This window comes from Leptonotus elevatus, chromosome 21, assembly GCF_054856555.1.
Source record: "Leptonotus elevatus isolate MCC_2025b chromosome 21, RoL_Lele_1.0, whole genome shotgun sequence".
Classification (NCBI taxonomy): Eukaryota; Metazoa; Chordata; class Actinopteri; order Syngnathiformes; family Syngnathidae; genus Leptonotus; species Leptonotus elevatus.
The window spans coordinates 1321720-1336358 of NC_141259.1; the positions used below are offsets into that span (position 1 = coordinate 1321720).

At 41.8% G+C, this 14639-nt stretch overlaps 1 protein-coding gene and 1 pseudogene across 1 annotated transcript in view; one reads left to right on the plus strand and one right to left on the minus strand.

Moving 5' to 3' along the window:
• The window catches only part of LOC147155517 (uncharacterized), a 132126-nt gene that overhangs the window by 78303 nt on the left and 39184 nt on the right, over window positions 1-14639 (minus strand). The gene's annotated exons all lie outside the window — the stretch shown is intronic.
• Window positions 1439-14273, plus strand: LOC147155521 (uncharacterized; annotated as a pseudogene).

Genomic DNA, 14639 nt, shown 5'->3' on the forward strand with positions numbered 1-14639 from the left:
GATGACCAGTTACAGTTGTGCTTATAAGTTTACATACACAAGGAGTCAAGAAAAAAACAGAGCTTTTCATAGTAGCTAAGGAAAATGCTTTGCATAGCAACCGTTGCTATGCAAAACTGGGTGGGTCTTGCTCTGAAATTGTAAAGTAGGCCCTTGCGAACTATTGTGGAAAGTTTTAACAGAGGCTTGCAGTCATGCTTTAGGCCAGAGGTGGCAGGCACATGCAAAAAAGTGACAAGTTCCACAATGAACCTTAAAAAAAAGAGCAGTATTAATTCTAATATTTTTGTTTAGGTGTTTTTCTAAACAAAAAAAAGTACTAATAAGAATAACGTTAAAGTACAGGACTGATAAGCAGAATAAAGAGTAGAAGTACAGTTGTGTTTAAAAGTTTACTTATGAGCGTATTGCGTGGTGAAACAAAAGCTTAATGCCCATAAAATCCAAAATACTATGGCAATTGTTTAGATATTTTCAGAGCTTGAAGTTGACATAAGTAGAGACGTGCGTGTGAATTTTGGTGATGATTCATTGCATTTTTGTGTCAATAAGTGACGTTTAGCATTTGTACATTTGCAGTTGAGTTCAAAAGTTTACGTATGTAAATTTTCAAGCACAACTCAAATCTGAACGATACCCATAAGGGGTGTGCCAAAAAATAGATTCTCATAAGAAACTCAATTCTCATTTAGTACGATGCAGAATCGATTTTAACTGTCCCAAAATCGTTTTTATTGAAATTATTTTATTATAAAATAATTTAAATAAAAACAAGGGCAAGGAAGTATAATTTATTTTTATACTTTCTTGCCCTTTTTCGTGTGTGTCCTTATTGGGAGTACTGTTCATGTTGTACATGATTTGGCCACTTAGGGGCAGTGTGGTTCCACATTAGACAGTAGAAGAAAAAAGTCACAATCATGTTATTCCAATAAAAGTTGTTGTTTTTTGCAGCGTAGGAAGAGCATATGCCGTTGAGTAATGTTAAGATGCTTTTCTGTATACATTACTGAAGCGTTATGTATGAATAACTGTTCTTTTGAGTGATCAAAGTGCCGCGAGTATTGCGCTAATTAGTATTAGCGAGCCAGACTGGAGTAGATCATGACGATTCTTTGTACATCTATAAATTAAAGTAGAAGTCATTGTCAATTAAATCATTTTGAATCAAAAATCTTTCTAAATCGAAAATCGATTCTGAATCGAATGGCAGGCCCAAAATCCGGAATTGAATCGAATTGTGTTATAGTCAAAGATTCCCACCCCTAATACCCATCACCTTATTGGTAGCAGACAGTTTTAGCGGTTGTTGAAACCTTGACTTTTTAAAACTGTGGTGAACCGTCAAACTGGTAGTCAGCCCATGCTGCGTGTTGATGTTGGTGGCAATAGTATGTGATGGCAGTAAAAACTGGTCTTGGGCCAGAATCCCATCAAGATGACAAGTCAAGCCAACCGCCATAACGATTGTTCATACTATGCATGTGCTGCAAGGGCCAACTTCAACATAAAAGCCTACCAAGGCATTGATGTCCATGCTGTTGGAGTTATGAAGATTCCAGCTGACACGAGCGATATACTAAGGAGCTGCGTGGTACAGGTAGGAGATCGGCTGTTCGTTCCTCAACCCTAAGGCACTTTGTGTTTTTTTCAATCCTTTATTTTACTTTCAAGTGTAAATACTACTCTAAAACTGAGTCTATTTGGTCCCACTCTAAATAGAGTGAAATTTACTCTACAAAATTTACTGAATACAAAAGTACCATTTGCTGATTATATGAATCAGGCATGTTGGAGGACAGAAACATCTAAAACCTGCAGGTGTCCACCCTCGAGTACCAGGATTGGGGAAGCCTGGGCTAGATGTTTTGACACCCTTCTTACTTTGTGTAGGTCACAGTGCTTTAACAAGATAATCAATTTAACATTAACAAAACGTGTGCTGTTTACAGTATTTCTACATTAAATTGTGCTGGAATAAAATGTGGAGGACAACCCAGGACATGGCCAAAATGACCCTTAAAAGCTGCTCCCGGGAAAATGGAAGGCTGCTAATGCCACCTCTTGTCATAGGTTGAACAGGTTGCATGAAAAACACCTGTCAAGACTAATCTAAAAAATGTGTCTTCAGCCAATCAGGATCTCCAGTGTGTTGTGAAGAACGGGTGGCAGCCGTACGGCAATCAATGATATTTCATCTCAAGATATCGCAAACATTGGCAAGATGCCGAGAGTTACTGCATCACACAGAAAGCTCACCTAGACAGCTTCCACTCAGAGGGAGAATTGGACTTCTTGACAACTAAGCACCAAAACAGCGCTTTAGGGATTATTTAGGCTTTTGGGAAAATGCCAGTGATGATCCCATAATGCTTCACAGCATCCATCGAATTGGCTTCTGTCCTCGTGCTCAAACTAATTATTCTCCGTTCCCAAAGGTCTCGTGATTGACTCGGGACGATGGAGCGCATGAGTGGGAGTGAGTATTGACTGGTGGAATGTGTTCTTCTAATGTGATTACAACTTTTACAATACTGACACTAAGCAGGTAAGTGAATCATTACGAGTTGTCAATTGGTACAATTAAGGTGTGGAATTTTCTTAAAGAAAGTTGGAAGCCGTTGTTAACATTGTTAACATTTTTACTATTTTACTTTATATTCTAACTGTTTTGAATTTAGTTATAACTGTGTAGATGTAGGTGTAATTATGTTAACTTAATATAGCTCGATGAATAAGGTTTTTGATTGTTTTCTTATCTTTCTCTCTTGCCTGGGAAAGAGAAAAATAATAAGTTTATTTTCTATTATCTAAGGGAGTAGAGTTTGTAGGACTTTCTGTTCGGTCAAAGAAAGTCCAAGGACAAGCTAGTATACTGCTGTCGAAGTCTAATCTGATTTTGTACCTACGGGAACATGATGAGGGAGGGGAGAGGCGATTTCCTGTGAACACTGTTTTTCAATAAATGTGCCGTGTGCTTGAGTTTGGGACACACATTTGGGACTGATCACTGCTTGGGTGACTTAATTTGTGTTATCAGAAATTTCTGAATAAACTTGCAAGGAACCTCTTCACCAGAATCTCAACTTGGATTTATTGGAACACGTAAATAAAGTACAAAAATATAGTGTACTTTAACAAATGGTGACGCCCGACGTTTGGACGTTTTACAAGCTGCGGCGTTCCCGGACTGGCGGAATTTCTGGCGCCATATTAATTCCGGTAAGTGGAGATTTTTATCCACGTAGAGAAATTCTGTCTGTTTGGAAGCGCTACAGCCGGTTTTCGTCTTCTAAATTGACTAAATTGTATATGAGTTCTGGGTGAACAGGGATTAGTAGAGTTTTGAAGTCGTTTAGTTAACGGATGGACGTGAGGTTCTTGATTTTGGATTTTACTACGACATTGAACTATATACGTAAGTGTGACGAGGATTTTTGTTTACGGAAGTATAGTACCGTCACGTTGGTTTATGCGCAGTTGGAAAAGTATTAAGAGAAGTACAGGATGAAGCAAGCGGATTTATTTGTTTTTGTGATGAGACGGGGGTCTCGCCGCTTGTGAAGAATTCGATAGATCCGGATAGATATTTATTTATTTGTGTTTGTCTGTGATTTTTTATATATATATTTTATTTTTATTTTTATTATTATTTTTTTTTTTGGGGGGGGGGGGCGTAATGAGCTATATTGTTGAATAATTGAATTGTGGTACTATAAGTGAGACGTCACTGAATTGGTAAATATTAATACGACTCGAATATAATAATTACTAAAGAGGGAAATAATTACTATAAGTAATGGAGGGCGGTTTTGACCGCGACACCGAGTGGTTTGACCTAAAAATACTTCCGGTTCATAGTCGGAATATGTTGTTGGATGCACAAGTGAAGACTGCTTGCGAGGTTTCGATCGGAGCCATGCCTTTGAAAGATAGAAGTGGTATGAATGTAAAGTTGAACGACTGGATGAAGATTTGTTGTGACAAAGGTTGGTTCCCACCGTTACAATCTACGGTTTGCTTGATATCTCTGATGAAGGCGGTTGAGCTTGCATGTGTACGGAAACGGCGGTCGCTGGATAAAATGGTACGAGAGACATTTGTATTTTCTTTAAATGGAATGAGAGCTAGACGAAATTGTAAGAAAGTGGATCAAATGATGATTAATGCTAGAAGGTTGGCTTTGGGTAGTTCTGTAAAGATCGCTCGGATGGCTGTGATAAAATCTGGTGATGAAAAAGAGGCTAATTTGGATGCTACTCCAACAGCTCCACCACCGTACGCGGAGCCTATAAACCCGTTTACGGATTCACCATATGATACTTCGGTTCAAATGCTGAAAAATTTGCAGGCGCCGATATTGACTATAAATGGCGGTAATCTCGATGTGGATTGGAATGGTGAAAATTGTAATAAGAATCCTCGACGCGACTCTGTTTTGCGAGCCGCGGCGGACGGATTAGCAGCTGGCGTAACCGCCTTTGTGAAACAATTGGAGGAAAAATTAGACAAAGTGTTGGCTATGAAGGATAATCCGCATGAAAATTTGAACCAGGCGGGTGCTTTTAAATTGGAATTGACTAGACACGCTGAAGTGCCACAGTTTGTTCGTAGTAAATGGCGTACGATTCTTTCTCGTTTTGAAAAAGCTGCACACGACGAATTGACAGAAGAGAACCGTGTATTGACGGATGAACGAGACGAATTGTTTCGGCAACGTGAACGTGAGATGACTAATGAAACTTCTAATGTATTGGCGAACAGCTATCAAATTGTAGAAATTCAGAAGAAGCTGGCCGATCTAACATGTGCCGTTAAGGCTGTTATAGCGACTGGTGATAGCGTGACTGACAGACTCCCAGACAGTACTCTTAAAAAACCTGCGACTCGTTCGACAGCAGGTTTGGAAGCACCAATGTTGACAAAAGTTGATCCCGCCTCCGGGAAATCTGCTACCGTGTATAAGCCTTATTTACCCTCTGACTTATGCGTGCTTTTGCAGAAACTTCCCCCACTGCCGGCGGGGGGTGAAAACTGGTTACGGTCTCTACAAAGGGAGGTTATAGGTCAGATTTTGACAGCGGGGGATGTGCGTGCGCTCTTAACACAAGCTTGTCCTCTCTCTCAACTCGAAGTGTTGATGACTAATTCAGGAATGTCATCTTTGAGTGACGGTGAGGCACTATCACGTGATAATTATTTAATATTATTTGAAACGCTTGGTGGATTGTTCCCAATCCCGGAAATTGTCATATCTGACTTGGTGTTTGCTCCAAAAGTTGACGAGGAGGCTGCGGTATTCATTGACCGAGCTCAAGTGGAATTTTCTTCGAAAACTGGCCATTTGCCAACTGACACTGCACTGTATTCGCAAGTCTTTAGAGCTGCAGTGCTAAATGGTGTGCCAAAGTCTGTTGTGCAGGCGATGGACGCGAATCCGGATTTGCCTGGAGCCAAACATGCCAGATGGTTGTCTCATCTTAAACATCATTTGAGAAGGTATGCAAAAGATATCGAATCAAAAAATGAAAAACATCAGAACACTGAAAAACAATTAGCGATTCTGCAATTGCAAACTTTGAAGAAAAAAGAGGAGGATTTTGTTCTTCCGGCTTCTACTGAAATGTCATCACCTAATAATGTTGTAGGAGAGCGTGTTTTGTATCAGTCAGCGCCTTTTTCTAACCGAGACCAGTGTTTCAACTGTGGCCGTTCTGGACACTGGGCAAATACCTGCCGGCAGCTCCCACGTGTGAGATGCAGGGGGAGGCGGCAACAACGAGGACGCGGCTACTACCAGCAGAGGGGACGTGGCTCACAGGGCCCTTCCACACGCCCGATGTCATCACAACAGCAACAATATCCACCTGTGCCTTATCAGCAGCTCCTGCCGCCACCTGGTGGACAGTTTCCGCAATGACTGGATCCTGGATTCACATGTCATGGCATGCAAGAGCCGATGATTGACATGACGGTAGGCGGAACTGTTTTATCATTTATGGTAGATACTGGAGCACGTCATTCTACCATTATGACGTTGCCACCTGACAGTACGCTCACCACGGATGGTATTTCACTTGTTGGATTTTCCGATACACACGCAGTGCTTTACACAGACTTTTTTGCACGCATTTGTCTATGCTCCGAACTGTCCTGTGAATCTGGGAGGGGATCTTCTCATAAGAACTGCTCCATTAATCCAGTGTGGGCCGGACGGAATTACGCTTCAGTTCCCAGATGGACATACTTATCACTTTAATGGTGAATCCGCCTCCAACGTCTCCACCCAGTTTGCAGTGGTGCCTCAACACGCCATGACATGCACCACTGCTGACATCTACTGGGCAAAGATTGACACTGATTCCTCCGGCTGGAGGGATGCTGAGACATTTTGGAAACTATGGTCATCTTGGGTGAGAAATCTAAGATCATATGAAATGGTTTCTGACTGTATGCATTGCACATTATTTTATGACAGGTGTGGTGATGAGATATACAGTGAAGCATTCCGTACAGTTGTTGACAACGCCTGGGAGTTGCGTGTAGGTGATCTGTTTGCAGGAAAGCCCGGCGTGGCTTTTTCTGTTAATCTGACTGAAGAACAATCTCGGTGGTATGAGATGGCGATACCACCTGATGAATCTGTGCTGGCATGTCATCCTCATATTTCACTGATGGTGTCATCCCAGCACACGGCGAAAGATTTGGGTCCATTTGTCCTGGCCTGCACAAGAGCAACTGATTGGCAACACTCTATACACACAGATTTACTGTATTCCAAATCTCTTGATGCCTATTGGATTAAATCTGATTTGTTTGCCTCCATGTCTGTTTTAGAACATCAACTTTTGAATCGGCATCATGGGAGGGAGACATCTGACAGCGAGCTTGCTGGTGACATTTTTCAACGTCACCAGCACCTTGCCTGCTGCACTGTGGTCTACTGATCCGACTGATGTGGGCCTGTGTAATGTTGCTCCAGTAACTTTTGAATTAAAACCCGACTCCGTTTGGGTGCCCCAATACCCAATGAAAAATGAAGGGCGACTTGGCATCTCAGTAACAATTGATGGTTTGCTGAAAGCGGGGGTTCTTTGTAAAATTGATAAGTCTACCTATAATACTCCTATTCTCCCAGTAGAAAAGAAAAATACTGGTAAATTTCGTATGGTGCATGATCTCAGAGCCATAAATGCTAAAGTTTTGACACCCACGCTCCCGGTGCCAAATCCGCGTTCTGCGCTGTCACAAATTACTCCATTGCATACGCATTTCACCTGTATTGATCTTGCAAATGCATTTTTTTGCATCCCTCTTGACCTGTCTATGCAGAAGTATTTTGCATTTACGTGGAATAATGAGTGTTACTCCTACACCCGGCTACCACAGGGTTTTGTGTTGTCTCCTGGAGTTTTCAATGCTTCCCTTCGACAGCTGCTGTCACCTATCCAACTTCCTACTGATGTTCTTTTGGTGCAATATGTGGATGATCTACTCCTAGCTGCACCATCTGAGGAGTCCTGCCTACAAGCTACACAGCTCCTTTTGAGCCACCTGGCTTCGGTGGGCTTGAAGTGCTCCAAAGACAAACTCCAAATTGCCCGACCTCAGGTTTCCTTCTTGGGTCGACTTGTATCGAAGTATGGAACAGGTATTTCTCCGTCACACAAAGATGACATCTTGCACCATCCCAAACCGACAAATGTAAAACAAATGTTAGCTTTTCTGGGTCTGTGTAACTACTCCAGACCTCATGTTCCGGATTTTGCGGAACTGACTCATTCTCTCAGACAATTAGTGAATGAAAAAGGAATGAGAAACCTGTCACATGTTCTAAATTGGACTCAAGCTGCTGAGAACTCTTTTGTTCTGCTGAAACAGTTTTTGTCATCAGCTGCGGCTCTTGTCGTCCCTGATTACACGAAGATGTTTGACTAGATGTTTCTGAAAAATCTACCAGTGTTTCGGCTGTTCTTTTTCAAAAAGGGGAGAATTGTAATAGACATGTTTGCCTTTATGCATCAACACCTCTTGAAAAATATGAACAGCGTCACCCTCTTTGTGCAGCTTTTGCTTCAGCATTAGCTCGCTTGATTCAGAAAACATCTCATATTGTGTTACATCACCCGCTGACAGTACGTACATCACATAGTACAGTGCAGTACGTAACCAGCCAAGCATTTACTATGACAGGGGAACGACAGAGAAAGATTGAATTAGTCCTGACACAACCTCACATTTTGTTTATACATGAGGGAATTAATATGGCAGAAGGTATGTTGGAGGGACAATCCCACTGCTGCACTCAGCGAATTTTGGAAGAGAACTCACTGAGAAAGGACCTTTACGACATCCCACTGGACAACACAGACTTGACGTTATTTACGGACGGATGTTGTTTTAAGGGAAATGAAGGACTCCAATCAGGTTTTGCTGTAACACAGATGATTGGGACAACTTTTGACCTGATAGTGGCAGACAGACTCACACGGCCACAGTCAGCTCAACGAGCAGAAATAGTGGCTGTGACAACTGCACTAAAAATAGCAAAAGATAAGACTGTGAACATTTACACTGACTCTGCGTATGCACACGTAGTGATACACACAGCCATAAAAGAATGGCAAAGAAATGACTTCATGACTGCTTCAGGGTCACCTATCAAACACCATCAAGACATTTTTGATTTGAAATACGCCTTGCTACTGCCGAAAGCAGTAGCTGTGATAAAATGTAAAGGACATTCAAAAAAGAATGATTTTGTGTCAGAAGGAAATGATTCGGCAGACAAGGTGGCAAAACAAGCAGCGGGTTACAGCCCAACACTTCAATTGATGGTGAGCGAAGGTGAATTAGGAGACGGACAAGAAATAACCACAGAAATAATTAAGCTGTGGCAGGAGAAGGCCAGTCCAGAAGAACAGGGTGTGTGGCTGGCAAAAGGCGGACAAAAGGATGAAGCAGGTATATGGCGGAAAGAAGGTAAATATATCCTATCGCAGAAACAATTAAAAAATCTCATTTCTGAAGCCCATGGACTGTGCCATGTTGGCACAGAGGAAATAATGAGACGATTATGTAACTGGTGGCATCCTTACATGAGACAAATTGTTAAAAATGAACTGCAGGACTGCAGTGTTTGTAATAAATTTAACAGTAAAATGACATCTAAACACTACTCCTGGCACTCACGATCCAGAAGTGACTGCTCCAGGACAAGTGATCTCAATGGATTTTACAGATATGATTAAACCAGTGGAAGGATACCGGTATTTGTTGGTAATTGTGGATTCCTTTTCCGGGTGGCCGGAGGCATATCAATGTAAATCTGAAACAGCAGAGGTGGTGTTAAAACATTTGATTAATCATTACATACCATCACATGGGTTTCCCAGAAAAATTAGATCAGACAATGGAACCCATTTCAAAAATAAACATCTACAGGAAGTAGAAAAAGCATTGGGGCTAAGACATACATTTGGGTCAGTCTATCATCCTCAATCCCAAGGACAGGTTGAGCGAATGAATAGAAATATTAAAGAAAGATTAGCTAAAGCACTGGCCTCGTCAAATTTGAATTGGCTACAAGCTCTTCCTATTGCATTAATGAATGTGCGAATGTCATTAAACGCAGCTAAAGGCTGGACTCCATTTGAATGTCACAAAAATAGACAATTTCCGGCTCCAAATGCGCCGCTGGAAGAGTCACACATTGAAGGACCTCCAGTACTAAAACAATTAGTATCTACATTCTCTAAGCTAACAAAAAAGTGGCCAGTTGCTCCTTTAGAAATAAATGATTGTGAATATGTGTGGTTAAAGGTGACTAAAAGAAAATGGTTTGCTCCTAGATGGACAGGACCCCACAAGGTCACGGAGAGAACATCTTGTGCAGTGTGCTTGCATAAGAAGGGGGACACTTGGTACCACCTGTCATCTACCAGGCCCGCCGGAACCGCCTCTTGCCCAGCGATCCGACCACCTGCCGACCCAACCTGAGGGCCAAAACTGCTGATTCAGTATCCAGTGTCGAGCTGCCTCCTTGAGGACATCATTCAACGGAGATTGAGTCAAGGGCCCTTTTTTCTGGGCATCATTCCACGAAGAGTCACATTTGCGGGCAGAATAATCCCGGTGACAAATTGAAGGACCTTGGGCAGTCTACCCTGAGGTTCTTAAAGAAGGAAAAAACTGACACACACTCTTTTCATTCAACAAAGAACTTCATCACGAGATGGCTTCAAAGCGGGAACACATATTCGTCTGCTGCTGCATCGCGACATTTCTTCTCATATTGACTTGTATGCAGATCTGGTATTTCTGGAAGCCCCTTGACACAACTTTGAACGTAACTATAACGCATCGTATTAAGCGAGATATTGATTCTCCACACATTCCCTGGATCATATCCTGGACTTATAATGACTCAATTGCAGTGACAGTTGCTCCAAACACAAACACTTCTGTTAAAATTCCTATTAAATCCTTGAAGGGATTTAGAAGTGGGAAACAGACTAAGGGGGGAAATTGGATGACATATTGGTGGTATTTGACAGGACATGTTTTCCGGCGAGAGTGGACAATACTGGTTACCGGGAACGAGCGAGGAGGCTATTTTCTTTAGTAAAAAGGTAACTGCGTAAAATGGGAGGTCAACTCGAATTGACCTTTGTTCTTCCTGATGGAAATATACGGCCGCCTAATGTAACTCTACATAATACCTCCTGTTTTGGATTATTGTTATGGGCATGGTTCTCTGGAACTGACCCATATTTTCCTATTGTAGTTTGTGTAAATAAAACTATGAGTAAGTTAGAACAACCAAAAATGACTAAATATACAATGGAGACTGGGGTAGAGGCTGTAAGTGTACCGATTGATGGTGTAGTTGAGTGGTTTCGTGTTACGACAGGATTGTCCGACAGCAGTAACAATTGGATACTGCTGGCGAACGAAGCAGCGCATGCCTCTGGCAAAGATTGTGTGGTATGTGTAGGACCACGACCTTTACTGCGAGTAATCCCTGCTAAAATAGAGGATCACTGTGTAATGGAACTTATGAATAAAACTGTCCCTAATGTTAAATGCTCTCAATGGGATAGGGTGTATCCACTCGTAAATTGGCAGACAACTAAACCAATATTTTCAAATAAAGTTGTGGATGGTAATTTTTCATGTATAAAAATGACAGGCACTGGAGAACAATTGGGAGACCTAAATCACATCACTCACTGTATTTCAGTAATAGATGTGGGACAAAAGTTCCAACCTCAGTCGAGAGCAGACATCTGGTGGTGGTGTGGTGATAACAGAATATTTGATAAGTTACCTTTAAATATAAAAGGATATTGTGCTCTCATAACCCTCCTTCTGCCAGTACAAGTCTTCCCCACCTCTGTTGATAACCTTCTACAAATGACTGATACTTGGGAACCAAAATCTTCTCCTTCTTTTCAAAGACTTAAACGATCTTCTTGGCAAGAACAAAATGTCCCCACCTACATTGATGCAATTGGAGTACCAAGAGGTGTGCCAGATGAGTACAAATTGGCTGATCAAGTACTCTCAGGATTTGAATCTCTAATTTGTTAGTGGTGCACCATTAACAAAAACGTAGATAGAATTAATTATGTACATTATAATGTACAAAGGCTAGGAAATTGGTCTCAATCTGGTTTAGAGGCTGTACACGGCCAGTTAGCTGCCACATCTTTGATGGCATTCCAAAATCGAATTGCACTAGATATGTTGCTGGCAGAAAAGGGCGGAGTTTGCTCAATGTTTAGAGATCAGTCTTGTACTTTTATTCCTAACAACACTGCACCAGATGGAAGTTTAACCAATGCAATTGAAGGACTGCGGACACTCAATAAGAAAATGAAAGAGCATTCCGGTGTGGATACTTCTGTATGGGATAATTGGATGGATGTTTTTGGGCGCTATAAAACTTTAGTTTCCTCAATTTTGATATCTGTTGCTGTATTTGCTGCGTTGTTAACTACGTGCGGATGCTTCTGTATTCCATGTATTCGCTCTCTTTGCCAAATAATTATTACCACGGCTATTGAAAAACAGGTTGTACAAAATAAGTCTTCTTATATGATGGTCGAGTCTGTTGCTTCTCCATTCGTGCCTGCTGTTGCGACATCCGATGAAGATCCTGCTGGTATCTTTCTGTAAAAATGTTTATGTTTATTTTGGGCTCTTTCGAGCCCAATTGAAGGAATGGTAACATTGTTAACATTTTTACTATTTTACTTTATATTCTAACTGTTTTGAATTTAGTTATAACTGTGTAGATGTAGGTGTAATTATGTTAACTTAATATAGCTCGATGAATAAGGTTTTTGATTGTTTTCTTATCTTTCTCTCTTGCCTGGGAAAGAGAAAAATAATAAGTTTATTTTCTATTATCTAAGGGAGTAGAGTTTGTAGGACTTTCTGTTCGGTCAAAGAAAGTCCAAGGACAAGCTAGTATACTGCTGTCGAAGTCTAATCTGATTTTGTACCTACTGGAACTTGATGAGGGAGGGGAGAGGCGATTTCCTGTGAACACTGTTTTTCAATAAATGTGCCGTGTGCTCGAGTTTGGGACACACATTTGGGACTGATCACTGCTTGGGTGACTTCATTTGTGTTATCAGAAATTTCTGAATAAACTTGCAAGGAACCTCTTCATCAGAATCTCAACTTGGATTTATTGGAACACGTAAATAAAGTACAAAAATATAGTGTACTTTAACACAGTCAATTAACGGGAAAGAACGGGCAACGTGAGGAAGCAGTTTTAATTACTGGAATCAAGTTGTCACTTTATGAGAACAAGGTTGTAGCATTACAACGAATTGTAAGAAAAATGTTGTGAAAATGACATGCTAAAGCCACATTCCCCACTGTGATGCACAAGATTACTTCCGTTGGAATAAAGGAGAGCCCAACAACCACAAAGGCGTAGATAACTGCGTTGAAGTGAGACAAGATGGAAATCTCAATGACTATGACTGCAATGTTAAATCGCAATTCATCTGTAAAAAAGGTTCTAAAGTTAAGGAATGATTGCTTACTTTGCATGTCTTTGGATGTGCGCTCTCATATTATAATCTGTTGCACCCCTCCAGCCAAGGACTTTCGTCTCCCTCCTCATACTTGTCCTAAGTGTACTTGACCTAAATGTACTTGACCTAAATGTACTTGTCCTAAGTGTACGTGTGCCCCTCCTACTACCTGTCCCAGTCCTACTGTTTCCCCACCCAGTTGCTACTGCTTCCACTCTTCCTCCTACTACCTCTCCGACTCTTCCTCCTCTTTGTCCTAAACTTCCTCCTGCCCAGCTGCCAGCGTCAGGACCAGGTAACGTCACAATCTGGAGTGAAATCTCTTCTCAAACTCACATGCCTGATGTCAAAAGCTCGTGCATGTTTGTTGCGTCGCCTCATCTGGTAAGTGTTGGATTTTTGGTGTGAATGCTGAACAGCATTTTTACTGTGCGCCGATAGCCCTTTTTCTTTTCTACAAGTACTCTCAGATTTGATTCTTTGGACAATTGCACAGCATTTTCATTTTGACACACTTACAAATGGTGTGCACAGTTTGGATTCAAAGTTGAGCTTTTAGGCCGTCTCAGTGTGGGCTGCAGCATCGCCATCAGAGGGCGAGCCAAACCATCGGCTGAGAGGTACTCCGCCATACACCCCACAAAGAATGTTACCGTGACAAAATGTGTGTTTAAAGGCATCTGAATGAATATTGCAGGTTAATCTTCAACCTGGTCACAGTCCACAGCACTGCGCTACACCTGGGCTTTCACATCAAAGACCTAAAGATTGTGATGACCTCCAACCTGAATAGCACCCAAGATGAGGAGCAGACAAAGGTGGACTCCTTCCCATTTGAACCCAGACATGGACAAAGGTGGACTCCTTCCCATTTGAACCCAGACATGACTTTGAGGTCACATCAATCACTACATAATTCTACACACATCTCCATTACCACAATATCTGTTGGTGGGCAGTATGATCACTTTTAGTTTGAAATGGAATGGATAGTAAAAGTACGTTGACTGGTTGAAGAGCTCTTACTCTTACCTAGCATGTTGCTCACCCTGCTGTTTTGTTCTTCAGATGATCATCCAGTGCGACGCTGACCTCTTCCGTGTGACCGTCGACGGCACCAAACAGCTGGATTTCAGAAACCGAGTTCGCAACGTGCGAAGCATCATGGCGCTGAGAATGTGGCGTGACGTGTTGCGGACGGACGTCAGGCTGATTTGATGCCATCGTTGTGGCGCTGAAAATGTGGCGTGACGTGTTGCTGACGGACGTCAGGCTGATTTGATGTCATCGTCGTGGCCAGATTGGAAGTGTTACTGCCAATGTTCCCTCTAAGCTGCGCGCGTGCGCAATCGCGCACTGCCCGCACATTCTCAGCGCACAAGAAAATATATCCAGCGCATAAACAACATCAACATAACGTATTAATTAATATCTAATATTAGACTTAATCTAATCTAATTAATTCGCCCAATAATATTGTTTTTTTGTTTCTCACTCAGTGAGTGACAGGTGTCCAGCCAATGATACGATACGGTTCACTTACGGTACGAAGCCAATCATGGCATTGACGGTGCTTGCGTCTGG